The 11,074-nt window shown below is 35.1% G+C and overlaps 1 protein-coding gene across 1 annotated transcript in view; it reads left to right on the forward strand.

The window, feature by feature from the left end:
• Positions 1-11,074, forward strand: part of LOC135838338 (cytoglobin-2-like) — a 386,622-nt gene that overhangs the window by 43,183 nt on the left and 332,365 nt on the right. The window lies entirely within an intron of this gene.

The raw sequence follows: 11,074 nt of genomic DNA on the forward strand, positions 1-11,074 counted from the left end.
AAAATTGAACATGATGCTTGAAGTCACGTGGGAAATGCGAACCAGTTTCAACCGGCAACGTTGCCTTTACCTATGGTGCAAGATTTTTAGGTCTGAACCCTCCGAAAAAATTCACTGGAGTGGGAAGTTTTGTTTACAGGCACAGTAGAGTATGCAGATCTACTCGCATTACAACGTGTATATCTTGTGCCTGTCCTCTTTTGGATCTTTGGTGGATAAGTGGGGGTCAGGAGGGGTCATATTTTTGGTTTTACAGTTGTATTTATTGAATTATCCAGATGTTTGAAAAATATTCAAACAAATGTTGTAGAGCATCGGAAAAGAAAGATTTTTTGTCATTACGAATTTTTTCCCATCCCAAAAGCTCATATAAAAAGGATGTTCAACGTTGAAAAAAACATATTTTATAACTACATATAGTGGAGGAGCCCCGCTTAAGGATCTATTGCACCGCCCCCCCACGTCGATCCTCCGGGACAACTTTTTTCTTAAAGGAGGGAGTCCTAAGGAACATTTCTAGCCCTTGTACTAAAAAAAAGTGGCCATACTTACAAAATGGCGGCCATTTTGATTGACAGATCAGCCGAAATCGCAGATTTTGCGTTCCAACATAAGACTTACACACAATTTTTCAAACTGTATAAAGGTAGATCGAAAGATCAAGAAAAAATTCATCACCTGTCAAAATTTCAAGTGCTAAAGTGCGTTTTTCGATTTTTGGTGAATTTTTGAAAATCAAAATTAGGCCAAAAATGAGGGAAAAAATCAAAATTTTACCAAATTGACCCAGAAAGCTGAAATTTGAGATACACTCCATTTTCGACATGCCAAATCGATTGGAAACTGTTCCAAACCGTTTTGAGCTGTTCTGGAGCCTTCAGCAGATTTTTGAAACTCGAAATTCCCATAAAATTTCATCATAAAATGGACTACATAATTTCAATGCACTACGAAGTCAACTGCAGGGGGATTTCAAGTCGTTATGAAGCATCCAGCGATTTTTTTGAAAATTACTGGAGCCTCCAGTAGATTTTTGAAACTTTGAATTTTCATAAAATATCATCAAACGGAGATGGAAAGTCAAAATTCATTCTGCTAACTAATTTCAATACGCTTCGAAGTCGTCTTCTGGTGGATTTCAAGTCGTTTTGGAGCCTCCAGCGAGTTTTTGAGAGATCGTATGGTGTTTTTTTGGAAAATTGAAATTTCCAAAAAGTAGCTGGAAGCTTCAAAATCATTTAAAACCATTTGAAACCATCATGCAGTCGACTTCATATATCGCAGTATTGAAATTAGTTTGCGAAGTAAATTTCAGCTTGCCAACTCCATTTGGTAAAATTTTGCGGGAATTTCAAGTTTAAAAAATCTACTGGAGGCTTCAGTAATTTTCAAAAAGTTGCTGGAGGCTCCTAAATTATTTGAACCCACCTGAAGTCATCTTCAGAGGGTGTTAAAATTGGAGTGTAGAGTAAATTTAAGCTTTCCATCTCCATTTGACAAAATTTTGTGAAAATTTAAAGTTTCAAAAATCTGATGGAGGCTCCAGGAATTTTCAAAAAGTCGCCGGAGGGTCCAAAATGACTTGAAATTTACCTGCAGTGCTTCGTAGCGCATTGAAATTAGTTTGCTGAATAAATTTCAGCTTTCCAACTCCATTTTGGTGAAATTTTGTGGGAATTTCGAGTTTAAAAAATCTGCTGGAGGCTCCAGAACGGCTCAAACCTGTTTGAAACAGTTTCCAATTGATTTGGCATGTCGAAAATAGGATGTATCCCAAATTTCAGCTTTCTCAATCAATTTGGTAAAATTTTGATTTTTCCCTCATTTTTGGCCTAAATTTGATTTTCAAAAATTCACCAAGAATCGAAGAAACGTTCTTTAGCACTTGAAATTTTGACAGGTGATGAATTTTAGCTCGATCTTTCGATCTACCTTTGTACAGTTCGAAAAATTTTGTGCAAGTCCTATGTTGGAACTATAGACACTGGAACTACAAGATGAACAACTGGTGGGCACAGACGTTAGGGGATCCGGTAAAAAGTTATTTCATTCCCCTTACCGCGCCAACACCCGCGTCGTCCACTAGGGAAACGACGATCAGCGCCTCTAGCGAGTAAACCACTGAAACTATTACTTCCCCTTGCCGCACCAACACCCGCGTCGTCTAGTAGCCGCCAGTTGGAAAACGACGATCAGCGCTTCTACAGGTACCGTTTGGAAAAACTTTTCACGAAATTTTACGTGATTCCCCTTACCGCTGTGACCTGCAGTTGTTCATCTTGTAGTTCCAGTGTCTATAGTTGGAACGCAAAATCTGCGATTTCGGCTGACCTGTCAATCAAAATGACCGCCATTTTGTAAGTAGGACCACTTTTTTTAGTACAAGGGCTAGAAATGTTCCTTAGGACTCTCCCCCTTTAAGAAAAAAGTTGTCCCGGAGGATCGACGGGGGGGGGGTGCAGTAGATCTTTAAGCGGGCTCCCCGACAATATATGAAATAATTATGAACAAGTTCTATCCTGGAATTTTCTCTTGAAGTGTTCATTTCGGAGAGGGGGAGGGGGAATTATAGTACACTTCTTATTCTCTAAATGAATGATGTAAAATCGATTTTAATTCGATTGTTCTACCTACCATTAATATCTAAAAAAGTTCAAAATATTGCATGGAGTAAACAAATACGAAATGATTGGCCAGATTGGTCCTTCATTCCAGAAAGGAGTGAGGAAGGGAATTTTGAGTTAAGCTGCAAATGATTGACAATATCGTGTGACATATCGTGTGTTAGGTTTTTGAGTATCCCAAGTCCGAATATCAGCTTCGTTTTTTGATCTGACTCTTCCAACCCCTGACCATGCACCCCAATTTTGTTTTGGAGATGAAAAAAGTAATGATATCAAGTGACATTTTATCGTTCATTGGGCTTTTAGGGCGCTGAGTCGTGAATATCTGATTTTCTGATTAGATTTCCAATATGTATAAATGTCCCAGCCTATACTTACAGTTTCCCAATTCATTTTGAATAAAAAGAATGACGATACTGTGTAACATATTTGATTTTCCTGAAACTGCCTAACGCAGAAATTAATTGGAGAAGAGTCGATGAACTTCCAGAAATCGAATGTTTGGCCATAGTTTCTGATCCAACTTTTCAAACCAAATAAAAAGGGTTCCATTACAAAATAGCCTACCTTCGAAACTGAAGGTGCTGTTGGCAGATGATTTTTTTCGGGTCGCCAAAATACTACTAATAATCTGTATACTCTGGGTAGCTCCTTCAAGTTTGAAGATAGGCAATTTCACGAGTTGATAAATGTTTTGCTTGTCTCATGAAGTTACGTATGAATTCACTTTTTCAGTCGGAACATTTCCAACTTTCAAAATCTTCGGTGAACTTGACAAAAAACTTTAGCGAGGTCCGAGAAGATTGCCATGCAAAAATAGAATTGGAATAAAACGAATCGAAGAACATCGTTAAAGAATAAAGAAAAAGTTTTTAAGGGAGGAAGATATGTAAATGAGAATGTTGTATCCAATTATACTATGGACTAATTAAAATTGAAAAAAAAAAAATCGCAAATGAATTGACAGCGATCAGAAAAAATAGCGTCATCGACGAATTCTGATACCTAACATTTCAATTCATTCACATTACTCTAAATTTGAGTACTCCAATCAAATTTGGTAATATAAACGTTTAATTTTGTAACTGTAGGTTGTTCACAAAATCACGTGGAAAATGTAGTAAAAAAAAAAAAAAAGCTTTTCAATCAATCTGGCCGATATGCGTTGGTCTATTTTCAAAATTTGAAGAAATTAGGTTACGAAAATATGGTATTTCTTGAACAGAGGCTTTACCATTGTTTTTCTCGTCCAATTCACTTTCAAAAACAGTTTAATTTAAAAAAATTTCTAGTTTTGAAATTGGCGATTTTTTTGAACAAAAAATTCAAAATTGAAAAAATGCTTCCATCAAGTACTACGATTTACAACACAAAATAAAATTGGTGAATGTAATTGAAAATTTTAAGAAATGTTTAATTTAAATTTTGAAATATCAAATAATGATGATCGAAGTGATGACGTTTGCTTGACTTGCCTTCTGACAGGTAACTTCGCCAATGAAAACATGATACTCGGACGAGTAGTAATTCACTCTACACACTACTAGATTGCGTGACTGTCGTGGTCAAAAGGAAAAAGTAAATTCTTTGTAATGATGAAAAAAATCAGTTGCTCTTAACGTCTTTAATTTTAGAGATGGACCGTTTTGTAAGAAACCCTTTTTTGTTCGTCTCAAAAAGTCGAACCTTCAGAAACTGTCGCTAGAAATTTCGTATTTTGGAAATTTAGCTGGCTGCTCTTTCAATTTCCAAAATTGGTACGTTTCAGTGTAATCGAGTGAGAGGTGAAGGTCATCCCTTCAAGCAAGTACCTATAGCCCTACATTACATTGGCAGAATGGTCCAAGTCGACTGAGGACACTTTTAAATCTTTCCCTTAAGTAGTTTGAACTTTTTCTGTACCATGAATTCTTATGTTAACTTATGCATTTTTCTTTCTATCGAATATGAAAAAGTGATGAATTTTGCTCGAAACACACTTCTTAGTGTGAGAGAGACCCGAAGCGTATTTTACAATTTTTATAACAAAACAGCTAATTGAACTTGAATTTTGTTTCTTTGTTTCAGGTGAGTTATGAATTTCAAATTTACGGTGAGAAATACCTTCTAAAAAAAAGTATGTACATTTCATGTTTATTATTCGTTAAAACATAACTATTCATATCATACCTTTCCGAATTTTCATCCTATATCTATTACCATGTAGGTAATATGAATTGAAAAATTTTGAAAACAATAATGTTGATCCCCAAAAAAAGGGATGAAAACCAATTTTTTCTTTAATTGATTCTTGCGATCACGACAAAGTCCAGAATTATTTTTAAATTCACCAATTCGGTAGATCGCAAATTCAGTGTCTGCATTCAACGCTCATCCCTGCGAATAGAAATCTCTCTTATTTCTGATAGGTATAATTTTTTGCCTTTTACTCGTTCAAAAGGGAAACGTTGAAAATTTGGCGATGAAAATTGGAATTTTATTCTCGCTCGGTTAAATTTTAATCGAATCCGAGTGAAATTTCAAGTGAGCAAATGCTCGATTTATATAAAATTTGCGAGCCGTGTTCGCGATACGATATTCTCGCATTTATGAAAAATCCCGAGGCGTTAACATCAAAGCAGAGAGAGTATACGAAAGCTTATTCTCAAGATAGGCTGCGGTATGCGGCAGTCGGCAGTCGATAGCATATCTTAAGATATGTACATCCTTTGAAAAGTGCAGAAAGCGACTTGGAAAAAGGGTAGGTAAGGTAGGTATTCGTTTATGAGCATTTAAGCGAAATGCTTATACAGGTAGTGCTTTCTACTTACCTACTGCTCGAGCGGGGAGAGAGAGAGAGAGAGAGAGAAGAAAAAAAGCTGTTTTTTTAACGAGTATATACAATTGTATCGCCTAGCAGATATCTAATGACACGCGCGGGTAGAAATCTTTTGATTAAAATTTGTTTAAGCATACTGTATTGGTAGTTATTTTTCTTTTTAAAATTTCATTTCAAGTGTTTTCACATCGAAGCGCGTATCAATATCGAGTACCTAATAACTTGCTTTTTATCAATATCGTTGAAAATTGAAATGTATCGCGCGTTTATAAATAGGTACCTGCCTTTTTTAAAAGGCATTTTTTTAAAGCGTCGAATTGAAATACGCCGTTAGATTTGGATACCCTGCCTTCCATCGTTCGGACATCATTTTCCCTTTCAGTCGTCGTTATAATAACCTTCGTGTGTTTTTCTCCTTTCTGCCATCACGCCCCCTCCCCCCCACGACCACCTCGCAACATCAAAGCAGTGCTCGGTGTATACTTTTTTTTTTCACCAAAGAGTTTTTTAATTTATTAAATTTTGCGCTGAGAGTAAATTGACTTTATTGAAAATAAAGCTTCGATTAATCGACGAGTTACTTTATTCTCGACGTAATTTCCAATTTACTTTTTACCGTTGATTTATTAATACTTTTCAATTTGTCAAATGACTGCGTTTATTTTTGATGAGGGGTAAAACGCAAGTTATAATAGTTTAAACGAGGTAGGTACGTATAGTACTTCATACCGTACCATTTAAATTACATTTTTTTCCCGGGTGTTTTTTCCATATAGCTATGTATACAAATCACACATCAATTGTCGTCGTTGGGAAATGTCGACAATGTAATTACAATTTCGACTTTCTTTTCGTTTTTCTGTTTTTTCTCACTTCTTGCCATTGTCATCTTGAATGGAAATCACGCGCATTTCCAAGTTGTATGCATGTATTATGGCAGTGAAGAGGTTTTGCGATGGAAAAAATAAGGCGTAGCTGGCAAGCAGTTTTTTAAGCGCCGAATTGTTTATTCGAAATGTATGATGGGCTGGTAGTATATATTTTGTCATTGTTCACTATTTTTGATACTCTTCCTTTTCGCGGTCTCTTCGAATTTTTATAATTCTGAGCAGTTCTAACTTGATTTAAAAGTGCTGCTCCTCGTGTAAATGAGACGTCGTATTCTCGATGAACTTCGAAGGGCACTTTCTAATTACAAATATATCGCGAATATTTTCTAAAAACACGAGGTCCTCGAAGGATTACGGCCAAATTCTGTCTCAACCTTCATTTTGAGTTGAACATCTATCAAATAAAAATTCAGCTATGGATGTGCCCTCGGAGGAGATATTGTGGATCTTCGAAAAAGGCATATTCTCAGAAAAAAATCATGATCCTGTTTTGAGTAAAATGATTCAGTCGCAAAAGATAAACTGGGAATTTTGCGTCGACTCGAAAAACTTACTTTCAGAGTTCTATGCTGAGCGATTTCAAGTTTCCAAATTGCTCATTATTGGGTAAATTGGTGTTTTGAAAGTATTTTCTTTCCAAATCAATCATTTCTGAAAGCGGAGAAATATTTTGTAATACAGGGTTACAGGGTTACTAATTTCGTGGTCATTATTATTACCAATATCAATAAACCAAAATACTTAATTTGATGAGTTTTTGACTTTTTTTCTCGATTTTTTGAAATTTGCGATAGGTAATGCCTTGAAAATTGGCAGCACTGTGTTCCGAAATATTTCATCAGTTTCTGAAATTATATCTATCAGAGATTTACCATTATCAATGTGTATAATACTTGAGAAAAAAATATCTTCCCAACACGAAATTACTCGAAAAAAAAAAATGATTTGCAGATTTTCAACCACTACACCTAGAACTCAAAAAGTGCTCTTAGATTTTGATAGTAATGGCCTAGATGGAAACAGAATCTTGAATACTATCTTTTGGGACTGAGGCATTTCCTTAAAACACGTTAGGTAGAGGCAAGAGTGAAAAATTCACCATTTTTTCGAAAATGCCCTCAGCTAATTAATAAAGGCAAGGTTTGATTTGACAAAGCATTCTTATATTATACGACGGACTGCTCCACTCTTCATGAGGAACAGGGTATAATTCGAAGTACGTTGGCCATGAGCTTGTCCATGCATTCAAAAAAAAAAAAAAATGAAAAAAAAATACTTACTCCGCTATAAAAATACAGATCACACCCTTCTGGATCTGCATTGGGTTCGTTATTCTGTTTTTTACCCACTCAGCTAGGTTGGTCTGTTGAGTTTTGTGCAAATTTCTTCCTACAGTAGCCAGCAGTAGGATCCGATATTACTACTTCATCGATATCAAAGTCGCTGCCATTCTGCTGCTATTTCATACACAGTTGTATGCAATTTTTTGTTCATTTTTCTACATTTCATCTCTTTGAATGGTTTCGAAAGACCTGCCATCTAACGCTACAAAATGAACCACTCTGTTCAAAATGTTTTGGTCTTTTTGGCCAGAACTAAAAAAAAAAATTGAAAAAAAAAATACTTACTCCACTATAAGCACTGCATCTTACCTAACTGTTCAAACTCATCAAATTTCGAAGTTATAAAAAAAACAAACTAAAAGCGTGGCCCGTACTATAAAAATTCAACCATGTGTTCATGGAAAATTTTGCGTGAATATTGGTCCGAAATTTACAGTGAGCCCATACTCGAGTGCTTTTAAAGAAGTCAAAAACTTGAACAATAAATTCGTGTTTTGATAATTTTTTCTTGTAAAATATTATTTTGCATCAGTTATGCCTGTTATGCCAAAGTACTGAAAGATGTCATTCCCGAAACCGGAAAAATATTTTGGAACGCTGTGATGCCAATTTCAAAAAATCAAAAAAGTATGTAGCTAAAAACTTGTAAAATTTCTTCGACTTTTTAAAAGTAGGGCACTATAATAGGAGGTATGCTGGTCCGCCATTTTCTTGCGAAAGCGAATTTTTTTAAAGTCGAAAACTATGACATTACAAAAGTTTTACAAGATTTCCTTTTTTGTAAAAAATGAAAAAAATATCTATGACCAATTTTGCTAAAATCTTGAACTTTAATGTTGTATTAGAAACTGAGGTTTTAAAAAAATGAAAAAAAAAATGTTTCTTTTCTCTTTTTTTTTTAGATTCATCAAGTTCTAAGTACAGAATGAAATTTCAAAAATTTGCAAAAAAATTGGTCGTATTTTTTCATTCTCTTCAATAATAGAGGGACTTGAAATTTTGTAAATGTCAGAGTTTTCGACTCGAAAAAAATTCGTTTTCGCGAGAAAATGGCGAACCAGCATACCTCCTATTTTTAGGATTCTATTAAGTGGTTGAAAATTTGCGAACTCCTCATTTTTGAATAAATTCGTGTTTTGAAAATTTTTATTGACTGATGAAATCGAGTTGACGTGCCTACTTTGGAAATGCTTTCTCAATTTTTTTGTAAAAATGCAAATTTCAGGGGTTTGTGATCAGTATATTATAATTATGTACATAGTATACTGAATTGTCGCCCCTCTAGTTGAGAGCGGAGTTTTGCCAGATCAATAAAACCATTTAGAAGCATTGAAAAAAAAGTACTTATTTGCACTTATCAAATATGGAGGTTAATTTCTATAGCTTGAAATACCTTCTTTTTGCCAAAACTACGAACTAAGTACCTCTGTGGTGAACATGCATTTTGTATAATTAAGTTTGTCCGGTGATTCTGTCTGGGTTTAAGTTAGGCCACAACGTATTTACGATTTCTTGATTTTCAATCCACTTCTCTATTACCTCTGAGGAGAAATCTTTAACGTGGAGCAATTCTTGACATATCCGAATGGAGTGATTTTTATAATTTACGAACTCGACTTATGCATTGGTCTACATTATGGCAAGCTGGACGAAGTATTTTCAGCTTCAATATTTACTCATTTTCACTGGATTTACAAATATGCTACCTGAACAAAACAACGAACATTTCCCTTGATTAATTTTTTAGCCAGAACACCTCGTATATCAAAATAATCGTTTCAATTTCATCACTGATACTTATCGGAAATATGAATTAAAAAAATAATCTACCGATGTTTTCTAAGTTTCAAATTACCTACCTATGTTTTCTTCTAGGCTGAATTTTTCTCATTTCGAAATCTTGATCACAGTTTATAAAACTCAAGATTTAATGGGGTCCCTTCCCTTCTAATAAAGCCAGAGATGCAGGGTGTGGGTTCGTGAATTTATTGTAATATTCGGCTTATAAACACAATTTTAAGTATTAAAATACATTTCGATCTTATTATTATATTAAAAATCGATCTTATTACCCGTGCTTCGAGGCACTTTATTTTTATGATCGATTTTCCGATATGGAACTAAACGTTAGAGAAAGCGTTTCGGTTGCAGATGCAACTCGAGTAGATGAACAAAAAACGTTATCATGATAAGTTGCCTATCTTGTAAAATGAAGGCGTTACGTGCTCCGTAAACCCGGAAATTTACTAATTTTGAAAAATTCATCAAAAATAAGAAAATGTTGGAATTATTCAAATGACCCCCCCCCCCAACCAATAATACTCGAGTGGACGAACAAAAAATTTCCCAATTTCTAGACTGCGCTGCAACTATCGAAATTTCTTACGGAAAATTCGACCAAAAAATACTCATACCTACGTGAGTGAGTAATAAACTTCGTGTTTATAAATTGTTCGACGTGTGCTCGGCAATTGCAAAGGTAACAATGGTACTCGAAAAGGTTGACATATTGGATAGCTTTGGTTACTACTAGTAATTTAAAAAAAGCGAATGAATTTAAATACGTGGAAAAAAAACGAGAAAAACCAACGAGGGAGAGGCGTCGAGTCTTTTACCTAAGTAATTAAAAAAAAAGCAACAAAATTTAAAAACTGGTCTCGCGGTGTGGTGTGTTTTTTCCTCTCTCGAATGTGTATATTATTAAATCGAAAATATACGCGAGGATTTTTTCCCCAGCACGACTATATGAAAAGCTGAACAAAGGTGGAGCAGGAAAGAAGTGGTTGTTCTATAACGAGTATTTTTCTCGTCATACTAATACGTTATTATTTCGGTATGTTTTAAATGTTGTCGAGGTGAATAAAAAAAAAACGAAGAAAAAAAGAAGCAAAAATCAATTTGAACTCATTTGAAAATCCTCCCCCGTGTCCCCCTTCTCGCCCATTGCCTGCTCGAGCGCTGGTATGCTACTTGTTTCGCATAAACTACGATTAAAAGCGCTTTGTGCGACCGATGCTCTGGTTCATGATTTATTTGTAGGTACGTTTCGCGAACAAATTATATCGTATACGTACGCGATTTAGTACGTATACTAACACATCGCGAAGCGTAGAAAATTTCGCTGTTATATTTCACTTTTTTTTCTCTGTATTTTCATTTTTTTTTCTCCTCTCTCTTTTTTATGTAAAAAGCCTGTCCGCGTCGCTCGTAGAGAAAAATACACACCTTGACGCCAACTGGCTCTGAGGGTAGCTTATTTATAAACGGAACAAACATAAAATACCTCTTCCGCAGACGTGCGCTGAATATATTTTTTCTCTTCAACTTTGCTAATTTCGTTTTAAGAAAGCCATTAAATCTGAAGCGATTTTTCTCCTTGGGCCCCGAAAAAAAAAAAAA

The sequence above is a fragment of the Planococcus citri genome, chromosome 3 (assembly GCF_950023065.1).
Source record: "Planococcus citri chromosome 3, ihPlaCitr1.1, whole genome shotgun sequence".
Lineage (NCBI taxonomy): Eukaryota > Metazoa > Arthropoda > Insecta > Hemiptera > Pseudococcidae > Planococcus > Planococcus citri.